The following is a 14035-nucleotide window of genomic DNA, read 5'->3' as shown; positions in this document are numbered from 1 at the left end:
GTCCGACAAAATTTTTCTAAGTATTATGGGGTCCTGGAGGTCGCGAAAAATTCTCAGTGATAAAAAGGGGTCGAGAATTAGTTTAAAAAACCTTGTATTATAATAAACATAAAACTGAAAGCAAATAAATAATAACCAGCAAAGCTTGTGCGTTTAGACTCTGAGAGCAGAGGGGAATAGAATCTTTGATCAACGGTAGCAGAATTCTGATCCAGTCGTAATTCGTCATCAGGTCAGTAAAATGTGTGTACGCCTTATGTATGTGTATGTAATGTTATGTCCTGAAAACAAAAATGTTTGGAATAGTCATTAAAACTAAATATTTTACAATAACAAAATAGAATTTCATAAACTAAATATTTTACAATAACAAAATAGAATTTCATAAACTAAATATTTCACAATAACAAAATAGAATTTCATAAACTAAATATTTTACAATAACAAAATAGACTTTGATAAACTAAATATTTTACAATAACAAAATAGAATTTGATAAACAAAATATTTTACAATAAGAAAATAGAATTTGATAAACTAAATATTTTACAATAACAAAATAGACTTTGATGCTAATTAAAAATTTCCTTTTCCACTCGACAAATATGGTTGAGTCATGAAAAAAAGATTAAAACAAATATTTTGCTAACTAGGGAGAGACATCTCTTTACATACGTACTGTAATGTACGCAAGTTAAACATTTAGCGTTAAATTGCTTTGCAAAATAACTTTAGATGTGAAGACTTATTTGAAAAAGATTGTAACGCAATCAAATGCGGCAGAACGCTCTTCGGCTTTCTCTACCTTTAGAAGATGATATTGTTTAAGAGAAATTGTTTTTTATTTTTTTTCATCTGATACGTAGGAGAAATGAAAGCAGCTAGCTGTTCACCAGAATTCGGCCCTGAGATTTGAACTGCAGTATTTAGTGATTTGATCCATTTGGTCATTGATGGCGCATTCGAGAGTAGTTAACAGCTTTATTTGCATTATATAGGAAATAAAATCTGATGTGGACACCATATGACTTCTTTGTACTGTTTATTAAATTATAAATATTTTTACCGCATATCATTTAAACTAAATTTCCTCGAATTTCATTAGAGATATATTTCCAATTCAAATAATTCAGTTCTCACTTAAGGCAAAAATACATAAAAACTCAAAACATCTTCATTAATAATTGAAAAATATAGAAAAACAAAGAACACTAAATGCAATTAAAACAGTTAGAAAAACAATTTTTTAATTAAAATTAGAGTTCCTGCGCAAAAGTAAGCAATTCGGTCAGCGGGCAAGAAGACATATTTTTGGTGCACAAAACTGAAAGTTTACTTTTAGTCCCACTGGGTAAAAAGACACTGAAGTTGCAGAAACTGACTTAATTCACCAGGTAACCGAATGGGAATATCTATATACAGGATTGGTTGAGCCGATTGCGACAAAAAAGAGAGGTGCACAACTACATGTTATAGCAGTCCCATATACAAAATTTCAACGTTCTGAAGATACTTGTTTTTGAGGTTTTGAGTTATACATACGTACGTATGTCCATACAGACGTAACAAAAAACTACCTTTTGAGTCAATTTTAAATCCATTTTTTTACTTGTTGGGAAAACGAGTTCTTGATTTTGTCCATACACAGAGATGACACGCAAAAACGTCGTTTTGATGGATTCGAGAGCGGTCAAAATGGATATTTTCATTGAAACGGGATACCCAAAATTTCTAGCAATTAGAATACTTTCTTCACAAGGAAGTTAAAAATTTATAACTAAGTCGATTTCTTAAACCTTGTGTATTAACAAGTTAAGACTGTAAACTAATTTTTGTCTCACATTGCTCATGATCTAAGCATGTTCTTATTTTGAAAGTATATTTAATAAAGAACTGGGAAAACATAGTGTTTCATAGCTTGAGTCCTAAAAAGACTTTCACTATCAGTCCTGAAAAGACTTTCAGTATCATTCACATAGACTATCTAGAATTATCTAGATAGTCTATGTGAATGTTTTGAGCTTTGTATGTTGTCGCATCGATATAATCTGCAACCCATCGAAATACAGAAAATTTTTAGTGGGTTTTTAATGTGGTTACACCAAATGTTTTACATAAACCTCTACAATTTTCTCTTATGGGTGTATATATAAAGGACGAAGTCTATAGAGAGAGCCTAGTAAAGACAGTGCAACTATATTAGTGATTGGGAAATTTTTCTTCTGGTTGTAAATTTATTACAAATCTAGTGATCCTTCAAGCTCATAACAATTACATTATAATTTGAGGGCATAGCCAAGAAGGTGAACAAATTTAACACTTCTGTCGTACCGGCCAATGGTGCACGTTTCAGTAAATATTTGACGACTAACTTTTCGTTAATATTTTTTTCATTAAAATATTGTAGAATTTTTTAGTGTATAATATTTTGTTCGCCCTGAACATAATAGAAAAGTGCTTCAGAAGGGATGCAAAAACGGATCCTATTTTAAATGAAAACTATCTGCGTTCATCGTACATCTGAAAACAGCGGAAAAAATCGGTTCTCATAAGTTTATTTCTGTGTTAGATATTTCTTTCTGTCACTTTCAATCCACGTGTTCTCACCATAAATTTCCCACGTGCGAAATTATTTTCAACGAGCAACTTTAATATCTGCACATGTCCTGTCCTCAGTATCGTACATTTGATCCAAAGCAAAAATCTAAATCTTCAAACAAACGTTTTCTCTCTCTTTGCTAGGCGATGTACAGAATCGGCGTGCGAAGAATTGGGAATTTGATGAAAACGTTGAAAGGAATATTAATGAGGGATGAAGTTTCAGGGATTCTGCAGTGTGGACAAGGCGTGAGTTGAGCGGAAGGCAACCAATGTCGTGTCACGCGAACGACCTTAAAATCCGCGGACCGTGTTTCCACCGATGCGCGGATATCCGTCACATATCGAATTTAAGCATCAGAGATTTCCATACGTAGGCGCTTTATTGCTGTTTTGGCTACCTCAATGAAAATGTTTAATAGAAACTGATCTTCACAAGAATACCATTTTCGACGATGGTTAATTATTAAAAGCATTGCTAGAGTGTCTTTCTTTTCTCTGAAATTTGATATTTAAATGGAAAAGTTATTCTTTTTACAGTTGGGCAATAATAAAGCTTTTTTCGAAAGCAAATGTTTTATGCTTATTCTAATATGAGAGGAAATACGGTTCGAAAATAAAGTTCCCAATTTAAAGTTTGGGGAAAATAATGAAATGAAACTTGCTTTAGATAACCATCTAGCATTCATGGATCAATTTTTTTTTGTGACGGAATTCTCCTTAGAGTAGCTTTCTTAAATGCTAATGTTTATTTATATTCTAAGAATGTATACTTTAACTGGTAACTGTCTACAGAAAGTGGTTGTAACGAGAGGTATTACTATATTGAAACATTAAAAGAAAACATTAGATGCTTACGTATATGATCGTGATCTATTTTTGTGAGTTTCCATCAACTGATAACACCAAAAAACAAGTAAAATAGAAACGTACAAAAGATAATAAATCATACATGAAATCCATATGGATCCCGTCAGTGTGTCCGTGTGTAAATCGAGCTTACATCATTAACAGTTATACACATAATTATTTATATACTATTCATGAACGAGCAACTTTTTTTTTCAGTTATTGTTTAACTTCTTATATTTTTCTCCAAAATGAGGCTTTTGTTAGTGTATGTTTCTGCTATTTTAACTGAATTAATTTCTAAGCAGTTAAACATTATTCATAGGACAAAATTTGATTCTTGAAGAATTCCTGCTAAGTTATGTAAATGTTTTGATATGGTTTGAGATTGCTTTAACATTTGGCTTCAAACAAACCCAGGGTATTATTGAAACCGACTATTTTACTTTTTAACAAACAAAGCCAGCATGAAGTGTGAAACTACGTTATCGTTTACGTGGTTTCGGCACATAATATCTAAAAGTGCGTGAGCATACCTGTAGCATTAGCTAAACTAACGTCATATCTAAAATTGCATTATATCTTACATGGGAATCAAAAATACCAAAACCAGCTTGTTATTTTTGATCGAGATGCAGTACACATAACTACATATCTTGGGTACAGTAAGTTTTCAAACTGCTCCTGATCGCTTTCGCCTGTGAGAAAAATTATGCGCATGATATCAAAACCTTTTACTATCGCTTATTGTGGAGAAGATCATTGAAATCATAATCTCATTGTTCTTCTCTATTTACACATGTAAATTAACAAATTAATACCGCATATACGATATTAATTTGTTGAAATTTATCTTAATTTATATGCTTTTAATTTATACATACATAATAATTATGTACATTAAAATCATGGATCAGAACTGTATTCTTGGAATATGATATTTATTACACTGCTGCAGCGTTTGTAAGTGTTCTGCCATTTTCAAGCTACCTTCGGATTTTACCATTTATGAACTCTTAGTTTTCTGATAATGAGCATTAAAATTCAATATAATCAAAAAATGTTTTTATATACTCCTGTAGATCGAAACATAAACAAAGAAGAAATTAAATATGCATTTTAATATACGATGTTGGAAATGTTAGGAAATAATGTGCAACAGCATTTGTCAAACCAGTTTAGAGTTAGTTTAGGTAAAGCATCTGAAATGTAAAATGGTTTCTAGAGTCATTAGGTGATTTTGAAGAGGAGACATGGAAACCGAGAAATGACCTCGCCGGGACTCGAACCTAGGCCTCTCGAATACGTGTCAAGTATGCTACCGTTACACTGCGAAGGCAGCACTGGAAGGAGGGAAAAAATACCGCGTATACTATAAATACCGTATGGCTGTAAAATCCTTTAAAGGCCGACCTGGAGATTAGGGGACCCAATCGCCAAATTCTGGAGATGGCGAATTATTGTCCACCTTTTAGTTGGGGCGCCAACAACACTGAGTCATTAGATTATTTTGAAGCAGGAGATATGAAAAATGAGTAATGCCCTTGCCGGGACTCAAACCTGTACCTCTCGAATACCTTTCGAGTGTGCTACCGTTACACTACGAAGGATGCTGGAAGGAGAGAGAAAATATCTTATAGGCTAAGCTTCATCCCAATTTTAACCAAGCGTATTACGGGAAATGGAATATAAAGTTTGGACATCTTTCTTATTCTATCCCCAACTTCTCAGGAGAATTTTTGGATCGACAAATTTTTAAATACCCTATTACTTTGGGTAAAAAACCACTAGTGAAACAGCTGTCGGATAATAGCACTAATAATAAAGATGCGTTTAACTTTTCCGGACAGAAATAAATTAAAGGATGTTAAATCGTTCACTTTTCATGAAGTCTATTTAGGTTGAGCTTAAAAATCTGTTTGATACTCTGAAAAATTAGTTTTAAGTTCGGTTTACTTTTAAATTTAGTGATAAATAATTTATATAATTTATGTGTGCAATATAAAATGCGTATCTTTTAATTTCTGAAATAATATCATTAAATAAAACCAGATCTAAAATTAGAATACTAATTACTGGGGAAAATTTGTGAAAGTTACGGTTTTCTTAACAATATAAAAATATTATGCTTTAATCGTATAACTTGATGAAATGAATATGAATAAATAATTTGTAAACATCTATTGTCATTTTTAATCAGAAAAATCAGGAGCAGTACTGTAATAACTAAAGTACGTCAGTAAGCTTAAACTTCAAAAACGAAATTATGATCAAAGATTTCCTAATTTTTAGTAGTGGGGGGAAAGCACAAATAAATAATATTTAAAATACTGTTGCAATTAAGACCTCTCCATAAGTAATTAATGCATTAAATGTAAAAAAATATACAGAATTTAATTTCATAGCTGCCAAATATATACCGTGTTCCACAAAAGTCTTTATCTGACCTTTACTTTCGTATAATCCTTGGTCGTAGACATATATTACCATTTGCAAAACTTTTTTATATTAAGCAAATCCATATTTTCGTGTTTTAAAGTTAAAAAAATTTTGTATAAAGTACGAAATCTAAATTTTTATACGGTTTCGTTGTCTCTATACTTGTATTTAAGAAAAGTTTGTACTCGTTTTAAAAAATTCGACGGGTGAGAAAAATTGACCATGATATTTGGTATTAAAGTCGGCAATCATATTCAAAGGCCGTACACAAATGGAAGAGCAAATTTTAAAGAAATCAGTTTAAAAAAACGTTTCTGATGTTAAGAGATTAAATGACGAGCATTTATAGACAGAATATTGTGAAAAGTAAAGGATCAGTATAAATACTTTCGAAATGGAAATTTTATTCCCAGGATTTTATAGAAAATGTATCCTAGAAAACACTGGCAGTCTTCAGTGTTGGTACGCAGTCAACTCGTAATTTTATTTGCATTAACGAAAAATGAGAAATATTTGTTCTTTAATTAACTTTTCATGATTTCCTGATCCTCATTATAAAGTAAAATATTTCCTGAGTATTAATAATATATTTTTAGACTTTGGGAACTTATAAATTACTAGTGTTCAAATTCATTACATATTATAAAGCGTAGCATATCACATGTAGTAACAAAATTATTAATTAAAGACACTAGTAAATCCCAGAACAATATCACTAAATGGCATTAAGGGAAATAATCAACATTGAATTATTTTAATTTATTTATTAATGAACTCCTCAATGCAAATTGAATATGACGTCAAAAAATTAAATATTTTGATCAATTTTTGTCGTATGGGAATCAAAACTAATTGTGTTTTATTTTTTATAACAAGGATAAAATTTTCCTAAATATAAGTATAGATACCGAAGAAAGTATACATCGTTAGATTTCATAATTTTTACTAACTGTTTTTTTACAAAATTTTAATTTTTCTAAATTTAAAAATGCCGAAACATTATTCTTTCGTCATATAAGACGGTTTTGTGAGTGAAGTATATCTTGACTACCAATGGTTGTGAAAATAACAGCTGGATAGTCGTCATGGTGTATAGTCCAATCTTTACAAATTTTCTACATGTATTAAAGAAGTCATTAAATTATAATTTCTATCAACAATCTTTTTTATAATATAATTAGTTATTTATAAGTGATAAAGATGATCAGATAATTTTTCGTCGATCAATAATTTCTCGTTCGTTTTTGCTTTACTTTTTATGAAACAGAATTTTCTAATAATTTACTTAATATGTATCACAGTGCTTCTGTCACTGTACCTTTCGCGTGTTTAATTCAAGTGAAAAGTCATATCGTTGGGTATTTACGAATTGAATTTTAGCACTTGGTTGCAATGGGAATCAAATTCCTGCCATTAAATCCTCTTTTGGCTGAAATCAATCTAAATTCTTATAAACATGTATATTTAATTCATAAGTTGATATTTTCAGTTTTAGTTAATATTTTTCAATGTTAATGTAATGACATCTTGATAAGACGACCACCCATCTGACAGTTCTAGGCGAGGTGGCTTTAAATTATTATGTTTTTTAACCTTCTAGGAAATAGTAAAATTTTCAGAGACGATCGTCTACTAGGAGTTGTAACCATAAATGATTTTCCTGAGTTTTAATTGGAAAATTTTCTAGCCCTTTTTTTCTAAAGACATGCGTAAACGCTTCTTCATTTGATTTTGCATAAATATGTTCGTATATTCACGGAATTGATTAATGTTTTATGTCATGGCACCTCAGAATAGTTAGTATATCTCTCTAAAGTTATACTGTTTCTGTATTTACATGTTTACTGTAGCTTGCAGTTAATTTTACATTGAATTTTTGATACATTTCGACATACAGGTCACATTTGCTTTCACAATCATAAATTATCGTTTGTTTTACTTTCGCATACATTTTAGAGCGCAGAATGTAATAAACATAAAATAAAAGGATCTCGGAAGAAGTATACAATCTATATCTTGTATCCCGTGGTTGGGTGCTTAAAAATATATCTTTACCCAATATTTGGGTTGTTAGCGCTTTAACTGTTAATTATAATATGATTATATTTATTGCGTTAATATATTTGCTTTAATGCATATAATTACTTACTATCATAATTATTAACTACTTTTATAGAGACTATTAGGTATTTCGAAGCAAGAAGCTTAACAAAACTAACTGTGCTTTTTCCAGGATTCGAGCCAGGGGATCTTCCACTTGCTAGTTAGACGTACCAATCTCCTACAGTGTGAGAGATTTGTAGAATGGGATAATTTCTAACAATCTTACTGAGGTAAATTGCATGACGCATACATAAAATAGCAATAATTCGAGAGGAATTCATTTTTACCCTAAAATTTAATCCAAGATCCAAGTCAACTTCTAGTGCATTTAGGACCATGAGTGTTGTTGATTAAGAGTTTTGCTGATTATGTTGGACTATGAGTGTTGTTGAATGCTTGTTGTTATTTATTGCTTTAATAATCGATGGGATTAAAAGATCTTTCTAGCATTTGATTGGGAAATAAACTTGATTTTGTTTTATACGTAAAGAAATATGAAAAATATAATTTTTGAAATTAACTTTGGGACAGGTGAAACTCTTAACAGTAAGAAAGTTACCCAAATTTTCTTATAGAATGAAGCAGGAAGAATTGGTTCAACGCCTTTCTAAAAAACTAAAAATTATTTAGTGTAAATGGAATGCATTTGGCTTTTCGGAAATGCAAAAAAGGAGTATTTAATAATTTCTCTTAAGAACTTTAGAGTTAAAAAAAGTCAGTTAAAATCATAAATTATTCAATAACCCCACTTAATGAATGGTGTGAACTGTCCCGCTCATGGATTGAATCTCTTTGTTGAAACAAAACAGAAAAAGAAATTCAGCTTAGTATTTTTTCTTTTATTATCTTGGGAAGCTGTAACATGAAGTACTTACAAACCTTATATATTCTACATTATTCATCAATAATAATGATTGAATTCCCCTTTTTTACTTTTTTAATGTCTTTTCTTGTCAGGCGTCTCTGAAGTGTCATCATAAGATATATTTGTCATTTCTCAGAAGGCTTGAAAAGCACAAGGTTGGATCCATTCATTAAAGCTCCGCCTCCGTTTTAGCAAAGAGCCTTTGGAATCTCTGATTAAATAAATTGAATCCAATCCATTTTAAATTACATATTGAAAAAAAAAAACGGAAATTTAAGTAAATCTTACAATCGCAGTTTGGCATTATTTGTAAAGTTTCGTATGTTTCCTACGAAACATGAAAGTTTTGTTTTATTGGTCACAACTGTAATAAATTTTAAAAATAGTTTCTTAAACTACAGTCAAATGGCAAAATGCAGATATAGTTCAAGATACTGAGGGTTCATTTCTAAGCCCAGCACAATAAAATGAATAAGGATCTTTATTTCACAACACGTATAAAATGAGTATGTGTCCTGCCATTTTGAGAAAAAAAAATTAGTATTACGCTGTACTGTAATCCACAAAGCTGTAAAAATCTTTGTCTTCTAGTCATTTATACACTCATTTGAGTACAAACTTTTGATTTAGTTCAAGAACTTTATTTTTACACCACTTGATGAAATGTTCGGCCTCATTTGGTATTCGATGTGTATTTTTATAATAGCTTCCGTATATTTCCGTATATTTTTTAATTAAAACGAGAGAAGTATAACCATCCTCTTCATTGAGAAAGCAGTTACTTATATCCCTAGGTTTAACATAATACATAGCATTTCTCAATAACGTTTTTCATTAATCCATTGATAATAGAGGACCCTAGATAACATGAAAACATCCTGTGTACTGTAAAACATAAAATTTCAGCATTTTAATGGAAAAGTATACCGTACATGTTATTTAAGACACTATTTAATTAAAATAGTAATAAATTTAGATAGATTTTTCCAATATTTTTTGTGGAAGAATGTTTTATATTCTACTTTTTCCATGATGGCATTCTTTTGAACAATATAGCAAAAACTTAGGGTATTTATATGAAGTATTTCTACCCCCTTCTTAGCGAGCCTTCGTGGTATACAAGTGGCTCCTGAACTAAAAAAGGTGGTGGATGATGATTCATCACACCCAGGATTTCAAGATTGGGTTCCCTAAACACCACAGTCGCCCTTTAAAAGAGGGAGTATATAAGGTAGTTCTCCTGCCTTCTTAGCGAGCCTTTGGGGTGTAGTAGTCAGTACACTCAGCGCCTAACTGAGAGGTCCGCGGTTAGATTCCCGGCGAAGGCGGTTGCTAATTTTTTATCACTCTTGCTTCCAAAAAATCCTATTGTCTCTACAGTGGTGCCCGAACTAAAATGGTGTTGGATGATGATTATCCTCACTCAGGATTTGGCGATTAGGTCCCCTAAAAACTGCAGTATAATGTATTTCTCCCGCCTTCTTAGCGAGCCTTAGTGGTGTAGTGGTCTGCACGCTCACCGCGTAATTGAGAGGTCCGCGGTTCGATTTCCGGCGAAGGCGTTGCTAATTTTTCATCTTGCCTGATTCAAAAAATACCTAATTTTTCATCTTGCCTGCTTCAAAAAATACCTACAGAGTTACCTGGTGAATCAGCAAAAACTCCAAGTATGACTTAATTAAATTCGAATTCGTTTTGTTCACTACTTAATCTAACAGCTTTCAGCATCTCACTACATTTTCTCACTGTTGTTTTACTTAATATTTTTCCCTCGTTTTGCCGTTGGCTAATTTTCAGTGCTTGCACCGATATATCTGTTTAGCTAAATCTTACAGCTCTTCAGTATTCTTTACTTTCTGTAATGATTTGTTCCCAGTCTCGTTTTGTCGACTTTTTTTTTTTTTTTTTTTTTTTTGCTGCTCTTAACTTTTTTCTGATTCTCGATAATAAAAAGATAAAAAGATCCATCCTCAGTACTCAGTAGTATTCCCCGAGACGTGTCTGTGGCCATCTTCAAACTGACTACAGGCCCCGACTACCTCCAGAGCCGTCTTCATGTAATCGGCATTATCAGCTCTCCCATATGTCTCGTATGTAACTCAGGAGAAGGGAACGCTAATCATCTCCGCACCTACACCGTTTTGAAGGCAGAAACCCAAGAAGACACAATGGAAGGATGGGCACGGCTAATTGGCTGACCTGCTATAATCGGGCGTTGGCTGAAGAAGATTTTTCTGATTGTATAGTTTTCAAGATTCTAAACTTCAAACAAATTTTTAGTAAATTTAAAATTTATTTAAAATTTTAAACTTCAAACTAATTAATTTATTAAATTACTAAGCTTCAAACACATTTTAAATAAATTAAAACATTCCAAGGGTAACAGATATTAAATAAGTAGATAAATTTAATATACAGAAATAGATAATACGTTTAAATATCATCCCCAAGGGCAAATCTTGAAATTTTAGTGCCGAATATTTAACCGGAGGAAGACCTTTAAAATTTTAAACTTATCATTTTTTTTTTATTTTATTTTTAGTTCGCTGGTTATTAGTATGTTCTTGCATTACCCTGATCTCATTTGTCAATATGTTTTCAAAATGACTTTTATACTTCAGAAATGCTAAAAGTATAGTAGTTGATTAAAAGTAAATATTAATAATAAATGCATTATATACTGTAAATTATCCAAATAGTAATTAGTGCAAGAATTATACATTGAAATTTAAGCAATAAGCTACTGCATTAAAAAATAATAAGTTAAATAATGCATTAGAACTTTAAAACACAGGATTAGAGTCATAGCCCATCCAGACACTGAAAAAAATCTACACTATTGAATTTGGAATAAATCTTTATTTTTTCTAATGATCGTCTACGGATGAGCTGCAGTAGAAATTAATGAATTTTATATTTTTTTACAGTACTTTATTTCAACGAAGATTTGTAGTTAGAAAAAAGTAAATATTTTCATTTCCATAAAATAAAATATGAAACTAGGTAAAGAAATTATTTTTATTTTCTTAATATGAGTCAAATTTTTATTTCTCTGCAAACAAAATAATAAAATTAATATTTAATAACATAAGCCCTAAATTAAGCTGAACTTGAATTACACCAAAGTGCGCGAAGAACCAAAGTACCTCTCTTAAGAGGAAAGACGCCTTCATGGAGATTTGAAGGTTTGTATTCACATTACGCATGATCAAAGCTATGAAAACTCTCAGGCAGCTAGCCTGTTCGCCAGACTTTAAAGCTGTCTTAAGTATAAAAGTCATCTGGCTTGTTAATTTCACTATACTAAACTTCTAAACTGCATATTGTATTACAAAAAATTCCTTGCTCGAAGAGAGAACTGATTTAACATCACCTTCATTTGTTTAATCTATTTTAGATATGGATAATCAATGCTTTACTGAGTAAATAACAAATGACACGCTTGTATACAGTAAAAAACATGTCAGTATACAGTAGGTAATTGTTTTAGAATTAATATGCGTTCGCGACATAGTTGTGACAGTACTGCATTATTTTATTATATTACAACATAGTGAACAAAAGCTTAAAAATCGAAAATAAATTAACAATTTTACTTAATTTCTGCACTTAATTGACAGGCAAGTCGAGAAATAAGAACAAGAAATCCGGATGCTTGAAGTCTAGATAATTGAATTTCGACTATAGCTATGTATGGCTTCAAATATTTTAGGAACAGTCACTGCAGTATTACCCCATTTTTATGTCAATATCTATCCCACCAGTGGCAAAGTCGTTAAGACAATCGAACGTGGTAATTTTAACTGGATTCAAATCCAAAGAATGGACGGGGATCTTCAATGATTTCGCAGTCTTTGTATAATTCAAATGGGAGCGAAGTATCCTTAGAAAATTCTCCACAATAATTCCCTCTTTCCTTCAGCGGATAGCTCTTGTGTGCTTAGCCGTACTTAAATAAATAAACTTTAGTACATTTATCATTAACATTTTGGATCTGCCATAAAATTAAATTAGCTGGAAAATAATGTCTGTGATACATAATATTGAATGATTAGTACTTTTATTTAAAATCATGAATTTTATATTAAAGCCTGATATGCCCTTTTGAATTAAGTTGCAGCTCAGCATATCAGATGTACTTTATTCGAGATTTCTTTTGACTGCTAACAGATTCCTGAATTTGAAACGAAGTCTTCCTAGTAGTAATGTCTTCTTTTTGATTTTCTTTTCTGTGCATAAAACGCATGAGTGCACCCAGCAATCAGTAAAGATTATCAATTAATGATAATCAGTTATCAATCTGAATTGATAATTATCAAATTAATTATTATTAATAAAGACTATTAAATCAATAAAGACTATTGTGTTTAATCGATAAATTATTAAATCAATAAAGATTATTATTCAAATTATTAAATTAATAAAGATTATTATTCAAATTATTAAATCAATAAAGATTATCGTAATTTTGATATCATCCAAATTTATGTTAACAATAATGAGCATTTGTATAATTTTAATCATAGCTGAAAAATAATAATTAAGAAAAAACGGCCTAGATTTCATTAAGATTGCAAAATGTTAGGAAAGAAAATAGTTTCATTTTCCCTTTTTTCTTCTCGTCATCGCTTCAGCGAGTTTGGCGACGAAAATTGCTATCTCATTATCTTTGCAACCCTACTGGACTCATTTTTAATTCTCAATGCTTTTTCACCTGGGAAGAACCCAAAACCTTTTATGTATACACTTTTCCCTCAAAACACGCAACTTTTTGTATTCTATTTGACCACTGCGTCCTTACCACCAGACTGCATCTCCACACCAAGCTTTGTTCTTAATGTCAGTATGTGTCTGAATAGCCAGCTGAAGACAACACGGAAGCAAAATATGTCGAATTACTTATTGCTGTGCGATGTGATACCTGGTAAAACTATAAAATGAGGATTAAAATCTGCAGATACCAAATCATAGTGTATATAGTTGGATGGCGTACATTTGAACATTTAACGTAATCAGAGAACATCACTATATCAATTTCCGTTTGGTGTTAACAACGAATTCTTTTACTGAATAATTTTAATTAAGAATTGAGCCGAATGTTATACTTAGATTTATTCAATTATTTTATTGTGAAGAGTGGTCTGTTGTTTATTGCATATAGTTGTTTGAAAATTTCTTGGA

General features: G+C 31.0%; 1 protein-coding gene across 9 annotated transcripts in view; it reads left to right on the top strand.

Moving 5' to 3' along the window:
• Positions 1 to 14035, top strand: part of LOC118195800 (dual specificity tyrosine-phosphorylation-regulated kinase 4-like) — a 227095-nt gene that overhangs the window by 123229 nt on the left and 89831 nt on the right. The gene's annotated exons all lie outside the window — the stretch shown is intronic.

This window comes from Stegodyphus dumicola, chromosome 6, assembly GCF_044657685.1.
Source record: "Stegodyphus dumicola isolate Sdum_Otavi_A_Nest chromosome 6, ASM4465768v1".
In the NCBI taxonomy this organism is placed as follows: Eukaryota; Metazoa; Arthropoda; class Arachnida; order Araneae; family Eresidae; genus Stegodyphus; species Stegodyphus dumicola.
This window is presented reverse-complemented; position numbering and strand designations above follow the sequence as displayed.